The following is a 14,502-nucleotide window of genomic DNA, read 5'->3' on the forward strand; positions in this document are numbered from 1 at the left end:
TAAATGTTGGGCAATATAAGGCCTGATTTAAATCTTCTATCTATAGCACACTTTAAAAGAACTTAAACTTAATAAATTAACACTGACGGGTCAAATGCTATATGCCAGGCACTGGATTAAGAGCTTTGCATGCTTTATATTATCTCATTTAATCCTAACAACCACCACGTAAAGGACATGTTTTACTCCATCAACAGGTGACGCCACCAAAATTAAAAGGATAATAAATAGCTTGTTCAAGGCCATGAAGCCAAGAAATTATTGAATTATGAGTTATTGAATTCATATTATGAATGTATTTTATTAGGTAAATGAGAAGTAAACTAGCTGCCTGTGTAGTCAGAAGTAAACTAGCTGACTCCAGGTAGACCTGTTTTCAACCATTAGGTAATTATAAATTACAACTTTTAGTGAAGCAACTCCTTCTCAGACCTAAAGAATGTCATGCAAAGGTATATTACCCCCGATACACCCCCCTAAAAAGCATACAATCCTAAAGGCTGTTAAAAAATACATACACTCTGACCATGCACTGTGGCCCAAGCCTGTAATCCCAACACTTTGGGAGGCCATTTCAGGAGGACTGCTTGAGTCCTGGAGTTTGAAACCAGCCTGGGCAACATAGTGAGACCCTGTCTTTACAGAAAATTTTTTTAAAATTAGCAGGGTGTGGCAGTACACACCTATAGTCCCAGCTACTCAGCAGGCTAAGGTGGGAATATCACTTGAGCCCAGGGGGTCGAGGCTGCAGTAAGCAAGGATCACACCACTGCCCTCCAGCCTGGAGACAACGTGTAACCCTGTCTCTAAAAAAAATAATTTTATACAAACCACACACACTCTCATAAGCATTGGCTAGATTAGGAATTTTTGTTAAAAATTTAAAAATTATATACACACACACACATTCTTCCAAAAACAAACCAGCAATTTGCCTTGAGACTTCACATTTGGAACTGACAATATACATTGATGGGTTCGTTTTAAGATGCTGTGAGATGAAAACGCCAAAGCCAGAGGATGTGATCCTCTCAGAGAAAAGGCTAAATAATATTAAAAATATTTTGTAGTCTTTTAATATTTCCTAAATTCCAGAGCAGTCATGCAGAAATGAACATCTAACACAACACACTAGGTACATGTACACAGACATATACACACACAGAGAGAGACAGAGAAAACATGCTATCTCTTTCTTACAGCCAGATTTCCAGTAGCTATCTTCCTGCTAGAAAGAAAGGGCAAAGGTGACAGAGCATAGCAACAGGAACTGCACAGTATCTGACTGACCCACTAGCTGTCCCTTAGGTCTGATGGGGGAAGAGCAAAAGATACTCAAGCAATAAGGTCTCTTGTGCGTTTCTGTTTGTTTCTGATTTTCAACTACCTGTGTGGCAGGATAATACAAGACGAACACTGGCTCTCATATTTTCTTCTTATAAGCCTTCTGCTTTAGAGAAATCAAGTGTTACTCAAAAATTATAAAGGAACACCTCTGAAAAATTTTGTTAAATGTTATTTTAGTTTGTCATTCCAATATCCAGATCGAGTGCTCAGTGAAAAACTGCAGATGCTCCCTCAAATGTTTCACAATTCTGAAGTTGTAATAAGAAGAAATTTTTAAAGATACTTGCATGTAAAAATATAATTACTAGAAGATATATATCTCATAGTGTTCAGAAAATGTCACATACTTTGAAAAAAATGCATTCCATTTAAATGTACTGTCAAAGGTATCATAAGGAAATACCAAGGAAGTATCATCAGAAAGCAGCAAAAACATAAAAGTACATTAAGACATAAAACAGGATGATATTAAGTGATATCAAAAATATTTTGTAAAGTCCTTTAATACTGCCTAAATTCCAGAGCAGTCATGCAGAAATGAACATCTAGCACAGTACACTAGGTACCTCTACACACACATACTCTGTGTGTATGTGTGTGTACATTTTCCCCCATTATACTTAATGGGGGAAAAAGTCTAAAAACAGGACAATTTAACAGCAAGAATTCACTATTTAAAAGCAATTTTACTCATCTTTTTGTAATGACAATTCAGTCACACTAAAAAAAAACTAATACACATTTTTTCCTGGTTCACTGAAAGTATCAACGAACGAGAATATTTCTGTTTGGAGTATCTGCAGATATGAGATGCACACCTTGTGTCTTTTAAATTACCACTCATCCTTAGGCTTGGGACAATGATAAAATTACCTGAAAAGGCAAAGATTAAAAGATTTTTAAAATAATAAAGAAATAATCCTTTCCAAATAAATAGGAAAACAACTTTATAGTGACCTTCTAAAAGACATACTAACATTGTCAGATTATATACTCTCTTTTTAAAAGAAGAAAAATTAAAAAGTTGTTCAATTTAAGTAACAATATGTAGAAATACTATATATAAAGTAAAAGCAGGTTTCATACTCACTAAAAAGTGATCATTTTTGCAAGAGTAATCTCCACCCCTGCCATAAACAAGGGAATCCTAAAATAAATAGGATTTATGAAACTAAATATACCATCATCCAATGTTGGTATCTGCTGACATATGAAACAAGTATTTTAATATTAACTGTAATGTAAAATTGCACAAAGTGAATTACACTTTCTGAACAACACACGTGAGAAAGATTCACTCTTAAAAATATAGCAATGCGGCCGGGCGCGGTGGCTCACTCCTGTAATCCCAGCACTTTGGGAGGCCAAGACGGGTGGATTATGAGGTCAGGAGATCAAGACCATTCTGGCTAATACAGTGAAACCCCATCTCTACTAAAGAATACAAAAAAATTAGCCAGGCGTAGTGGCTAACGCCTATAGTCCCAGCTACTCAGGAGGCTGAGGCAGGAGAATGACGTGAACCCAGGAGGCAGAGGTTGCAGTGAGCCGAGATCACGCTACTGCACTCCAGCCTGACCATACAGCGAGACTCCATCTCAAAAAAAATAAAAAATAAAAATAAAAAAATAAAATAAAATAAAATAAAAATATATATATATATACACACACACGTATATATATATATATCTCTCTCTCTCAATGCTAGTCGGGTGTGGTGGCTCACGCCTGTAATCCCAGCACTGTGGGAGGTCAAGGAGGATGGATTACCTGAGCTCAGGAGTTAAGAGACCAGCCTGGGCAACATGATGAAACCCCATCTCTAACAAAAATACAAAAAAATTAGTCAGGCGTGGTGGTGCGTGCCTGTGATCCCAGCTACTCGAGAGGCTGAGGTAGGAGGATGACTTGAGCCCAGGAGGCAGAGGTTGCAGTGAGCTGAGATCACACCACAGCATTCCAGCCTGGGTGACAGAATGAGACCCAAAAAATATATATATACACACACACACAAACATACACACACACATATATATGTGTATATATACATGTATATACATCAAAGCTTTTTAAAGTACACATTTAAATGATTTAAGTAATTTGTTAAGATACACTAGTATTTGAAATTAACAAAACAAAAACTGCGGAGCCAATAATTCTACATACTGAATTAGTCACTGCAAGAGATTAAGACTTAAAGAGATAGCAGTATCAAACTTTAATGCTCTTACAGTTTGACTCATATTATTCAAACCAACCATAAACACTTCTAATTTTACATATGAAGAAAATGCTTTACATTTACTTTCAGGTTTCTAAAGTATGACCACAAGCTTCTTTACAGATACTTTTGGCCATGATACTAAGCCAGTATATCACTAAATGTCAATTGTGGTTATCTTTAGATAAGAAATGCAGGTAGTCCCTATTTTTTAGCTGCATCCCTTTAAAGATGGCATCACCCATGCCCCTCAATCCATAGTTTGCATCATCATGAAGGCAAAAGTATTTTACAGTAGAGTATGTGCTTTATGCCGAATCATTTTAAATGAACTCAGAGAAAAACATCTCACCTAGAAAACAAAGACCACCAAAAATAGCCAGTCCTGGCTTTGTAGTGTAATAAAGCTCATACTGTTTGTTGGTGGATTTGGCAGTTGTCTGTATCAGGGGTCCAAAAACTTCCGCCTATGGGCCAATTGGAGGAAGGCAACATTCATTCACTTCCTTGTTGTCTACAGCTGCTTTCACACTATAAGAACAGAACTAAAAGTTGTGACAGATCATGTGGTCCATAAAACCTAAAATATTTACTAACTGGCCCTTTACAAAAATAGTTTGCCAACTCCTTCTCTACCCAATGAGATGTCAGAAGCACCAGAAGACTTCTCCAAGAACCATCTCCAAAGTACAATGCAATAAGCCTATGCTTTGGGGTCATCTGGTGGGTGCTAAAACGCATACACACAAACATTTCCCTCAAGTCTCTAATTCCCTATCAATCCAAAGTTGCCAAGGCAAAGTATATGAAGTTACCACTCTTCTCACTGTCCTTACTAGTAAATAACGTTAACTATAAATGATTGCCTTCTAAAATTCATCTGAACACGGCTTCGACTGCACAAAAAATATTGTGGAAAGTGGAGGGTGACAAGAGAAGGCCTCCATATGGCATATAATCCAATCCCTGTATCTTCACCCTAGAATCACCTTAGACCTATCTCCCTGTTGAAACATCTCTTCCCCAGAGTTTCTGCCATTTGAATAATCACTGTTAAGAAGTCAGAGAAGCTACTGGGAAAGTGTAGAATTCCAACTAAGGAGCACAAAAAAGTGTGAATATATATTTCCTTCCTCACAATCCTTAATCCTGTTAAAGTCAATACTAAATGCAAGCCACAAAAATGTCTACATTTTTTAAGTGCCAAGTTGCTTTTTGTTTTTTAATAAAGAGGTTAAAAGGAAAAAAAAAAAAAAAAAAAAGCATGTTCAGCACTGCTGTGCCTACACAGGGATATCCCCTCCATTGTATGGGACACAAAGACACACACCAACTGTGAACAAGGGAAGCAGCCTTCTCTGTCAGCTATTTTTGGCCTTACTTCGTCATATTAAGACCAAACGTACGATAATAATGCACAGCGAACTTTAAAAACATGAATTTGAGGAAACAAATCTGTCCTTCTATTTATAAATTCCTTAACAATGAAATTATCATTAAATATGCTCTTCTGAACTTAATCTCAAGGGACCTATATACCCTATCTAAAAAATAAATAAAAACTTTTAGCTTGTTTCAAAAACACAGAATAATATACCCTGGGACTAAACTGGTGGCCATGTTTAAAGCCTGCTCATTCCTTTTTAACTTCAACTCTTATCCACTTCTAAAACATCTATTTTAGGTAGTGTCTCATTCATTCAGATTTTCCCCCTAACTAAAAATACCCACTTTTCAGCTCTTCACTTTCCATCAGTACTCTGGGAAACCTAAATACGTTGAAAATAATTCCAACTTTACATTTTCAGTGTATTACCTGCTAAACTATTTTGCTGTTTTGAAACTGCACCAGTATCCAATTGTTGCCCTAAAATTTCACATCCAAAACAAAGTTTACTGTACCATTTCCAAACTCTTTTTTGTAAGAAGTCGCTAGCAACATACTAAGCATCTTCTTTTTCACTCCTCCTTCTGTATAGCCCTTGATAGCCATGACATAATAAAAATGTTGGTTCCCTAGAAAAAGAAAATCCTAATCCAGGCATAACTGCTTTTGCCTAAAATGTAATTTCTCCCCAGTCATCTGAAACTACTCTCTCAGGAACATTCTTCTCAATTGCTTCTTTGAACTGTAATCATGTGTCTACACAAACACAACTGACCCTAACACTACTCAACAACCTCCATCTGTATTCCCTTCAAACCAACTTCATAATTTTATCTGTCCCTTATACCTTCCAATTCCAAGTCTTAAATATGTTGTCTCTACTTACTCTTTTCTTCCTAAAAGAAACCTTCACAGATTTGGCTTCAACACTTCAATTAGTTGTATATGTACACGTCCAAAAGCAACATTTCCCTAGTGAAAAATGTAAAAACATATTCACATCTATAAGTTGCCAAATAATATCTAACATCTAGTGTGGTCTTAGATAAATATTGGTCTATCGCCCCTCTCCTATAGCTTTGCGCAATTTGTGTTTGATTGTCTCCACCACCACCAAGTAAAAGCATCTCAAAGGCAGGGACCCCAAATAGTTTGTCATTTCTACCCAAACATGCTAAACGTTACCATAATTTTTTGGCCCAAACATGCTAAACATTACCATAATTTTTTGGCCAGACGCGGTGGCTCATGCCTGTAATCTCAGCATTTTGGGAGGTCAAGGTGGGTAGATCATTTGAGGCCAGGAGTTCGAGACCAGCCTGACCGACATGGTGAAACCCTATCTCTACTAAAAATACAAAAAAATTAGCCAGGCGTGGTAGTGCATGCCTGTAGTCCCAGCTACTCGGGAGGCTGACGCAGGAGAATCGCTTGAATCTGGGAGGCAGAGAGGTTGCAGTGAGCTGAGATCGCTCCATTGCACTCCGGCCTGGGTGACAGAGCAAGACTGTGTCTCAAAAAAAAAAGAAAAAAAAATTACCATAATTTTTAACCAATCTATAGTTAAAGCAATAAAAGTAGGTCCTAAAGTTAGTAAGCAACTTTGACAGAGCACAACCTACATTCAAACTAGTTTGTTTCTTAGTTTGTCCTCCCCTCCGTCCCAAAACACAGCTTCTACATGACTACATTTCTCTTTATCATATCTTTGTGAAAAACGGAATACGTGACTCTGATTCTAAGTCTAACATTACATCCACTATTCAGTATTTTCATGTCAGTACACATTTAAAAGAATTTAAAGTTCCTTACCAAAGCATAACAAGGCAACTAAAGAAAAACAATTCAGTGGGAGAAGTTTCAGAGGAGGGAAAAGTGGTCAAAGAAATGAAAGACATTATTCTAAGACAAGAGTTGGAGAAAATGACAGTAGAAATAATGAAAGTCTATAAAATTAAGAAAAGATAAACTGAGGCTTGTCCTGGTATTTCTTGAAATATAAACTCTGTGTCCTGAAAATTTAGGGACACAGGTACAGAATATGTAAATGAATTGTCACATAATACACAGGCTAATAAACTTGCAGAACTCATTACTTTAAAAAAAAACAAACATTGTTAAGTTTGAGAAAGTTTTAAATTAATCTAATCAAGATCCTGAATGGAGAACTTCGAATAGAGAGATAATCCCAGGCTTACATTCATTCCCACAAAGCATCTCTCAGCAGTGGCTTCAGACAGAACGAGCCCACAGTTGTCTAGATGGACCACAATTCTCAGTATAGTACTGCCTATGCCTTCCTACATAAAATCCTGCTCTATGTTTAACCCTTAAGGTCTGTATATGAAATGTTAATTACTTTTATGAACCTTTAACTTGGCACTCTGACAAGATACCTAAAATACAAGTCAAAGGTTTTATAAACTTCAACTTTAAAATAATGGAAAGAAAAAATCATTCCTGACTTAAATATCAAAGGTGTATCCTAAATTGATACAGAAATAAAGATAATTCAAAAGAGCAAAGCCTCAAACCAAATAAAAAAGTCCTCAAACCAAATAAAAAAGTGTTGTCATTTGTTACTCTAAAAAAAAAAAGGGGGGGGTGAAGGGAAAAAAAATCACAACTTTTATAAAATGATTAATGTGATAAATGCTCTTCCCCAAAAAAGTTGTGATTCCTGAGAACTCAAGTTCCTGAATAACTGACATCTGTTACAGTGTCCTACTAACACACATGAATTGGATCCAGGAACTGAGAAGCTTAACTCCTGTACCAATAGGTACTGAAATGAACCTCTCTCAGGACTGGCTTTTGGTTTTGTTTTGTTTAAAAAAAAAAACAAAGGAATTTTACTTTCAGGGGTCCACAGGGTAAGTGGTTCTCACTCGGGAACCTATATGAGAGTACCCCAGAAACAAAACGTAAACCGCACACACCCACAGTACCAGGAAAAGTTTACAGATACAGACGGCCTCTGTGCGCACATATGCTCTGGCTTCCTCAATTTCCCTTTGCCAACTACTGGCCAGAAAGGTGCGAGTATTCACTCTGGAGAAAGAACTCCTCCAAGTAAAACCTGCATACTTGCATTACTCGTACAAAGAGCTAAAAAGTCACAAAATACAGGCCTCTCTAACACCTTTCCCCCTCTGTGAATAAAGCTAGACCCTCTCATTGACAGACTCCCAACACTACTGGAGAACATCAGCAAAACTCCAGGAGGAAGCGCCGGCATCCTCCCACTTTCTCCCCCTAAATCCCCTCTCCCGGGGCCACTCACACTTTTAGAGAAGAGCCGCGGCGCCGAGAAAGTGAGTTGGTTCCCTTCCTCCTTCGGACTGAGGCGGCAGCTGCGGAAGGCTCCGGCGCGGTACTGAGGTTGAAGCGGTGCTCGTGTCGCTAAACCAGGCGGCCACCCGGGTCTCTTCCGTGCTGCCAGGGGAGAGGAGGCGGCGGCCCCGCTTACCTCCTCTTTTCCTCTTCCTGGGTCTTTTCAGGCTGCGGCTTCTGCCCGTCCAGGGCCACTTCTCCCGGGACAGTCAGGTTTGGGAGACTCCGAATTTTGTTTTTGTAAAGTTTCCTCTGGGTGGAGGCTGCAGCCGGCCCCCCGGGTCCCCCCCGGCCCCGCCGCCCTCGGGACTGGGGCGGGGGAGGGGGGCTCTAAGAACTCCTCCCGGAGTCCAGCCAAGGAGCCGGGGGGCCGGCGACTGGCCAAGGGAGAAGACCCCCGGAGGGGGCTGAGGGGAGGGGAAAGGTGAGGAAAGGACGGCGGCGTCGGTCCTGCTCTCTCCGCCGCCCCAGCCGCAGCTTCACATCGGGGTCCCCGCCCCCCCGGCCGGGGGGTGGTTGCCGAGCTTGGTTGGGGCCCCGGTTCATACACTCCGGGGCAAGATGCTACGGCCCCGGGCGGGTGGCCGAGGCGGCGGCGAGGCGAGGGACCCGGCCGGCTCCGCTCGGCGCCGCCCCCGCTCCCGGCTCCCGCATGTGTCGCTGCGGCTGGGACCCCCCTCCCTACACCTTGGGGGTCTCTCGCCCCAGGCCCCCCGGGACGAGGCAGAAGCTCCGGCGCCTCCTCAGCGTTCTCTCACCACGGAGCAGCTACCCAGTCCCGGCCGGTGGTAGCCGCCTCCCTGCCCCCCAAGCCGCCGGCTCCGGCTCAGGCTCGGGCTCCGGCTCCGGCTCCGGCTCCGGCGTGTGCAGCAGCCGCCGCTGCCGGCCGGGAAGGTGAGGGGGGGAGAGGAGTGCGGCCGCGGCTCTCGCTGGCCCAGGTGAGAGCGAAGGTCTCGGCGGCCAGTGCAGGGGGGCTGGGTCTCTCGGATACGCCTTCGCTCTCACTCTCAGCGGCGGCAGCAGCGACAGCGCCCGGAGCTCAGCTCGCTGTCTGCCTCGCTCTGTGCGGGGCTCTCGCCTCACTCCAGAGAGAGGGGCGGGAGGAGAGCGGCGCCTGCCGATGACGCAAGTCACCTAGCAACCACTCTCTTCCCCCTCCCTCTTCTTTCCGCTCTGAGGCTTCCTCCGCTGGCCTCTTTTACCCTTCCAGCCACCCCGCCCTGGGCGCCTCTGGCGCCCTCTGATGACGCTCCAAGGGAAGAGGAAGTGGGGATCGGCGAGCGGGTGGGTGCGCCTCGGGCCGCGGGACTCGCAGCCGCCGCCGCCGCTGCCGCCTCTACGGCCGCGTCAGAACTGAAGAGAGGAAGGGGAGGAGCCGAGTCGAGCCTAAGCTGCCGCCCGATCTTACCCCTGACCCGAGGGCGGCCTGGAGAGCTTGCTCTGTAGCGGTTTCCTTCGGGGCAGGTGGGGACTGCTCCTTTGGGAGGAAAGAGGAGGCCCAGGCCGCGCCTTCAGACAGCTGCACGCACCACCCGAAGATGAGGCATTTGGCCCCAGACCCTTGAAAAGCCGGACTGATCGAGGAGTTCCCGCACAGCCTGACCCGCTGCACCTGCTCCAGGGAGAGAGCGCCCCAACCTTCCCGTGGCATGGGGTGAGACCCGGCGTTGGATAACGTGTGGTCGGGACGAGCAAATGTTTGATGAATGAATGAATGAATGAATGCCTCTCTCACGTGGCACTCACGAAGCTCAGAGGATATGGTGGAAGTGCAAGTGCTTTGTAAACTACAGTGCATTGTACAAATGAGTTGTAATAAATTCCTTCCCTCCTCCTAGCCGTGAAAGGAAACAGGGGTGCGGCTTGAGTACAGTCACAACCTGAGTCTTTAGTGGACAAGGAGACGAAATGCCGGGCAGAGGAAGGAACCCATCCTCGTGCAGATTGTTAGGATGGCGGGAAGGGAGGATTGGAAGGGAGCCATCCTCTGGGAGATTGTTGAAGGATTTTTAACTGTCAGGGGAAGAATTTAATAGTGCCTCACTTTTACGAATGGTTCTTTCTTATGGCTTGGGGCTTTCGAGAACTTCTGATCTTGGTTCATCAGTGTACGTTGTCATCAAGAAATGTTAGCCTGTGTTTCAGTTCTGACTCAAAGGTTATTTTCTTTCTAAAATAAATGTTATTACTATTATGCAGCTTTTCCTACAGATGTTATCCTGGAAAGGAAAGTCAAGTAAAAACTCATGAAGTTTAAAGTGTAGTTCTCTAGGAAAAGAAATTTAAGATAAAAGGACCAGAATCCTCAGAAATCTGTCTTAAGTGAGTAGTATGAGGAAAAGATTAAAACAGCAGCAATGATGAAAGCAGATTCCACAATTCTGTCCGTGGACCCTAGTATACTCTACCTCCTTGGGAAGCAGTAGTAATGGACTTTACAAGTCTTTCCACCTGAAGGAGAGGGTGAGATAGGAGCAAGTGTAATATAGACAAATGTGAGAAGCTCTGGGTTTCTCCCACTACTGCCACTACCATCTGCAAACAGTAGACTAAGGAGCCTTTTAACTGGGTAAATACAAGGCCTCGTGTTCATTAAAATGCTGCGGGAAAGGTGGTGGGAGGGGCGAAGGAGAATGTGGCAAAACCAAGGAGAGACTCACAGACTAGCACCTGACCCTACTGCCCTTGATCTGAAGTTCCAAGAGCCAGGTTAAATATCCTGCTTAAATTACCCTGGATTTTTCTGTCTTTACATGACCAATCCCCTGCTACAGCCTTCCAAATAAGACTCACAGTTAATCAGACCAACAAGTGATGGTTTCACATGGCTACAAAATAAATATTTTTTTGTTTTTCCCCCTCTTCCTATCTTACAGCAGGGGAATGGTGGAAATTAAAGGAGTAAAACACACAGATTTAGGGGATTTTGTGAAGCTAAACACCTCAGAGAGTTTAACCTTTGTGGGCTTTGAAGGAAAAGAGTGCAAACATCAGAATTCTGCAGCCCAGCAGAGAACACCTCCAGTTAAGTGTGTACCACATAGGGTTTTTCAGCAGCGTGATCTTCTGTTTTCACTGTCAGTGGCTCCACCTTACAACCTCAGTGCTGAGGAACAGAAGGGCACTCAGGAGAGCCTGAGCCACCTACTTAGAAAGTATTTAATAACAGCACACTAAGCTTACTGGGCTAGATACCCTCCTCAACACCCAGCTTGATAACAGGAGGAAACAGCTGGAACTGGAGGCTGGAGAGAAGGAAGTTCATACATTTCCAACTTGGTCTGCATCTCTTTAGTTCCTTGTATTGCTTATTAATCCAGAGGAGAAAACAGCTAGTTAATTCAAAATTCCAAAAAATCTGAAGTTTTAGCTAATAGTTCCTTCTCTGGTTCATCAATTTAAGATAAAGACCTAAAAACTGTGTTAAAATATAGAACAAAAGAGATTCTTATAAGGTTTTTGACCTCTACACTTGAAAGTGAGCTCTTATGAGAAATTAATCAATGTTTTGTTATTCCACATCAGTGGGTTTTACTGTCAAAGATTGTATAAGCTAAATTATCTGGCAAAATTTTGCTTTCCAGAAATGCTATCTATAGTATATTAATTTTAACATTTTTATTGTGAAATATAGTTTAAATACATAAAGCAATTATATAGTATAATAAGTTATTATAAAGGAAACCACCATGTAACCGATCAACCAGGTCAAGAAATGGAATATTTCCAGCAACTCAGAAGTTCCCCGCCCTGCCCCATGACCTTCCTGAACACAACTCTTTCCCTCCCTCCTAAATGTAGCCATTATTCTAACATTTGTGATAATCATTTCCTTGCTTTTCTTTGTCGCAAGCATGCATCCCTAAACAATATATTGTTTAGTTTCACTCTTTGTTTTGAACGTGATGTAACTGGAACAATATAATATGTAATCTGTTGTTCTTGCTGCTTTTGCTCAACATTGTTTTTAATTCATATGTTGTTCAGGTTGTTCCTATAGCTGTAATTTGTGCATTTTCATTGCTGCATATTACAGTGTCCCATTGTACCAGTATGTGACAATATGTTTAGCCATTCTGTTGCCGATAGACATCTGGGTTGTTTCTAGTTTAGGATTGTTATAAATGCTAATGTGAACATTCTTCATATATGTGTTCCATCACATCTATGTCAGTTTCTGTATAGCATATACCTGGGAGTGGTAAGATGTATCATAAACTTGAATAAATAATGCCAACTTCTTTTCTAGAGGGTTACACACTCACATTAGGTATGTATGAGTCCCATTGCTCCACACCTTCACAACACTTGACATTGTTGGTTGTTTCTGTTTTGCCAGTCTGGTGGGCGTGTAGTAGTATATCATTATGGTTTTAACTGGCATTTCTCTGATTACTGATGCTGTTGAGAACCTTTTTGTGTACAACTAGCCATTCGGATTTACATTTTTGTGGTGCATTATTATCTTTTCAATGTCTAAGTCTCTGAGATGCCCAACTTCTCAATATCCTTTCATAGTCCATATTTGAACAGGTAATGTAATGTCATGGGATGTTGAGGGTGTCGCTTTTCTGGCCGGAAACCTCTGTGGCCTGTGGCGCCTTTGCCCAAGTCTTGCTCAGGCCCACTGGGCTCATACCACCTACTTGGCCTGGCAGGCTGTGCTCAACTTACGTTACCGGCCTGGATCCCACGTCTGCCAAGAGCAAGTACGGCGTGGAGCAGCAAGGCATGTGTGAGCGAGCGTGAGGTCTGGCTACTGCACAGTCAGACACACCAGCTGCTGCAGTGGGGCGGGCAGCTCCAGATGTGCCAGCTCTCTGCAAGGCTGTGGCTGGACCAGGCATACTGCAAGCAGCTTCCACAGCTGGCACCAGGGAACACATTGGCACCCAGAAGCTTGGAGATGCCAGGAACTGCAGGGACCCAAAGAGGGAGTCACAGCCCTGGGTTGGGGAGCTCCCAGGTCTGGACTCCCCGAAAGGCCACAGCCCTTCTCTTCACCCACAACTTGGCAGCAAGGGGGATGTCTTAGCCCCGTTTGTGTTATAGCTCCTTTAGCCTCACGATTTGGCAGGTCCCAAGTTCTTCTCCTGTGACCAGAAAGAACGAGGTATGCAGACAAGTGGAGGGTGAGCAACATGTTATTGAGTGATGGAACAGCTCAGAGGAGACCCACAGCGGGTAGCTCCTTTCTGCAGCCAGGGTGTCCCAATGAGTGTTCAGCTCCTAGCAGAGAGGGTGGCTCCTTTCTGCTAGGCAGGTTGTCCTGATGAGTTTTCAGCTCTCAGCAGAGAGGAGAGCTCCTCTTTGCAAGGTAGCTCGTCTATGCAGGAAGGTTGTTCCAACAAATGTTCAGTTCTCAGCAGGGAGGGTAGCTGGTCTCCGCAGCTGGTCATCCTAACAAGTGTTCAGCTAGCAGCAGAGAAGGTAGTTCCTCTCTGCAGCTGGTCATCCATCCTCTGCTCAGTTCTGACTGAGCCCCGGGCTTTTACGGGCCTCAGAGGGGAGGAAGTGCATGCTGATTGGCCCTTGGGCAGGCCCAGGAAAAAGCACCATAAGTTCCCCCTCTGGTGTGCAGGATGGGCAGCCCAGTCCCCGGGCTTCAGGCCTTACCCGGCCTAAAGGTGGGGCTTCACTGCGAACCTGCTCCTTTCCACTCTGAAGCCTGTCTGCCTCCTACCACTTTTCATGGCACCCAGGCTATTCCTGCAGAGGGGCGCCTGTGAGGCCAGGCCTCAGCCCTGCCAACCCTTGCCTCCCTCCCATGCTTGTCGGCGCCCAACATCTAGAGGGGGCGGAAGCAGCAGGGGGCTGGCATGTCAGTACTGCCCCAAGCCTGCACATACCCAACTGGGCTGTGACAGAACTCGGGCTTGGCCCCAACCCCGTTCTGAGATCGGAGCAGGCTCTGGGAGCGGAGAGAGGCCAGGCAGTGGGAACAGACACCCCCAGGCCTGCAGGGGGAATGGGGCCTTCCTGTCCCCCAGAGGGTGCAGAGTGCAGAGATGCCCTGGTCCTGCGCCTGGGAGGGTGGGATTCCCGCCTGCTCCATGGAGTGTACAGGCAGCCCCAGCTGCGCCTCCTTGCAGCCCAGGGCGAGGACTCCAGGTCCTTGCTGGGCCGCTCTCTGCCCACCTCTCCGTGCCCGACCATGCTGCTCCCCTGCTGGCAGGCAGCTCAACCTTGCCCCATCACAGCAGCCCCCAGGGCA

General features: G+C 44.1%; 1 protein-coding gene and 1 pseudogene across 7 annotated transcripts in view; one reads left to right on the forward strand and one right to left on the reverse strand.

Annotated features, from left to right (window-relative positions):
* The window catches only part of FBXW7 (F-box and WD repeat domain containing 7), a 210,423-nt gene extending 201,026 nt beyond the window's left edge, over window positions 1-9,397 (reverse strand). For 5 of the 6 annotated variants that reach the window (XM_005556082.4, XM_074040623.1, XM_005556081.4 and 2 more), the window contains exon 1: window positions 8,239-9,397. The gene's annotated coding sequence lies outside the window, so the exon portion shown is untranslated. The remainder of the gene's footprint in view (window positions 1-8,238) is intronic. The other variant, XM_074040624.1, reaches the window with a different exon arrangement.
* Window positions 9,398-9,535: 138 nt separating this feature from the next.
* LOC102144680 (uncharacterized) lies at window positions 9,536-10,123 on the forward strand (annotated as a pseudogene). The gene has a single exon (XR_277680.5). The product of XR_277680.5 is annotated as an uncharacterized protein (transcript).
* The last annotated feature ends 4,379 nt before the right edge of the window (window positions 10,124-14,502 follow it).

The sequence above is a fragment of the Macaca fascicularis genome, chromosome 5 (assembly GCF_037993035.2).
Source record: "Macaca fascicularis isolate 582-1 chromosome 5, T2T-MFA8v1.1".
NCBI classification, from domain to species: domain Eukaryota; kingdom Metazoa; phylum Chordata; class Mammalia; order Primates; family Cercopithecidae; genus Macaca; species Macaca fascicularis.